This window comes from Penaeus monodon, chromosome 33 (assembly GCF_015228065.2).
Source record: "Penaeus monodon isolate SGIC_2016 chromosome 33, NSTDA_Pmon_1, whole genome shotgun sequence".
NCBI classification, from domain to species: Eukaryota; Metazoa; Arthropoda; class Malacostraca; order Decapoda; family Penaeidae; genus Penaeus; species Penaeus monodon.
In genome coordinates, this window is record NC_051418.1 from 28,964,787 (window position 1) to 28,967,382 (window position 2,596).

A 2,596-nucleotide genomic window follows, 5' to 3' on the forward strand; every position below is an offset into this window, starting at 1 on the left:
GTGATTGGAATTTGCTTTACATGCATAGGCCTAAATGTAGTGGTCACCTCAAGGTTTTGGGCAAAATGGCGGAAATGGGTCTATTAATAATGCAACTTCCGGAGTGAAAATGAAACTTATATACACTAGTCGTTGTCGTTTTAACTGCAAAGATTACATGTAGTGCAACACACATAACGTTTAATCTGAGCGCCCGATCGTCGGACTTTGGAAAATCGGGGGGGTAGCAATGTCATGACCAGGGATCGTGACAAATATACCCCCGTCCCGCAATTTCCGTAAGTGCATGAAACGCATTGTTCAGTTTTTTACATCATGACTGATAGTGCAAACCGCTTGAACTAATAAACTGAATATCACTTCAAAATCCAAGGGAAGACAAAAAAGAATACTTGTGCGTAAAAGTGGAATTACGCATATGTTATTGTGCGAGTGGTGACATCTGGCAACACGTGCATTGTGGGTGCGGGACAGTCGGGTCGGCCCAAGAGCTTCACTTACCATGTGGACAGCAACGAGTGAGGGTCACGGCAGCTCCTCGTAAACTCTGCCAATGTGATGGTGAAAAGTGACTAAATAGCTCCAGTGTGCTGACCTTAATGGTGCTGTGACTATGTGTTAAGGAAGACTGTGTGAAACTTCAATTAACGGTGAGAAGCAAGATCACTTTGTCACATTGATTTAGGAAACAATCTTGAAAAGAGTAAATAATAAAATATTCTTGTGAATCGAAACACTGAAATGCAACTCAGTGTTTTCACTTATTCTTATTTTTCGTTCTTGAGTAGTGAATATTGCTTTGTATTTCACGGTTTTGATTTTCAACGGTGTTTGGTGAAACTGCGGTGATGATAAAATCGCATATCATCTAAATAAAAAAAGGGAAACAACTGAGTTATCTCGTGTGATTTCTTGAAGCAAGAACTTCAGATACTAACCCATCTCGAAGTGTTAAATCTCGAATTCCTAATTTCCTTCACTGCAATCGGACATCTATAGTATTACTCCGCACATACTTCGGCCATTATTTTATTTCGGTGCGCTTTCTGATAACGATAGCGTACAAGAAGCCCCTGGGTGTATGCGAGTGCTGTGTAGGCCTATCTCTTCAGTGGCTGATAAAGCTGAGGTCGGGAACACTCGAGTCTGCAACCATTTGTACGAATCTGGAACAAGTAGTTTAACTGCATAGTTGGAAGCTGTGTGCATTGGTGGAAGTGCTACTTGATGTGTGAACGAGAGATGAAGCTTCCCCTTTTTTGGTATTAAGAAACAGCACGCAATTGCCTGGTTGCCGCCTGCACCTCCAATCAGTTACTATTTGTGGTGAAGATTATATGAACATTTCGAAATCGTATGGGATTTGATATCAGCCGCGACGACCCTCATTGGCCAATATGATAAATGACTTGTTAGTTTCAGTTTGCCGTGTAATTAGGTTGCACTTAGGTTGGATGACTCGATGGGACTGTTAGGTACGTCTTTCCAGATACTCAACTATTGATTGTTTTGTGGATTTCTTTCCTTGATTTCCGACAAGTATAGTTGTCTTGTCCATGTTGTGATAGGGGATGGCTTGTTCTTATCTTCTTATCTCTTGTGTTAAAATGATAACCTGAGGAATGGAATACTTTCCACCATCGTGTAAAGCACCGTTGCTCATAGCTCAGGGAAGACATGTAAGGACTTCAGATACGGGCATGCACATGCAGTCAGGCAACTTAAAATTATTTATATGAATAATCTCCAGTCAGATTTCTAAAGCCGAGGCTTGGTAAACAAGCCAACAGGAGGAGGCTGAACATGCCACGCCTCCGAGATATCATCGCTGGTATATTTTCATTTTCGATCGCAGTCGCTGTTCATCTACCCGTTAAAGTTATTGACGATTAATTGGAACGACTAAAAAGAAGTAGCAAATACAACTGCTAAAGATTAGGCTTGGGAGAAGAAAGCAGCTTCGAGTGGGGAGGAGGGGATCTTCGGGGTTGCTTGAGATTTGGAAAACAATTCATGAACTAGCATCGAACAAGCGTATGTATGTCGACATTTGTTTGTACCCGTTTATTACATGGCCGCACAAACTACCTAAGCATATACATCTGCGAACATTGCCAAGCATTCGTGATTATTAATTTGCCAGTCGACATTCTTGTCATTTGTGGAATTATCCTTTCCCTTTACTTCCCCCTCGTCTCTCCTCGCCTATCCTCTTTCTTCCTCCAACCTGCATGGTCTCAGATCTGTTGACTGAGGCGCTCTCTTATACGTGGAAGAGAGAGAATCCCCAGCACGAACTCCCCTCCTCTCTTTCATTCTTTCTTTGGTCTTCGCCTCTCCTCCCCTACTGCAGTGACGCGTGCCTCCTCCCGGCACCAATGGAGATGGGAGGGAGCACCAGCCACATGATCATGGGGGGTTCTTGTAGCACCTCTTCACCTTTAGTGATGCAAGAAACTCTGCTCTCTTAAAGTTCTCTCTCCGCCTCTTCTGGTTGCGTGTGCTTTAAAGCAGAGGCCACGCCGGGACTGCCTGCAGGCACGGCCGCTCTTTCTTCAGTGTTTGTTGAGGTGTTTTGGTTCGAAGGCGCGCGCGT

The 2,596-nt window shown here is 43.6% G+C and overlaps 1 protein-coding gene across 1 annotated transcript in view; it reads left to right on the forward strand.

Annotated features, from left to right (window-relative positions):
- Window positions 1–515: 515 nt before the first annotated feature.
- Window positions 516–2,596, forward strand: part of LOC119594204 (sex determination protein fruitless-like) — a gene marked incomplete in the record, with an annotated part of 27,626 nt that continues 25,545 nt past the window's right edge. The window contains 1 exon segment of the mRNA XM_037943275.1: window positions 516–650.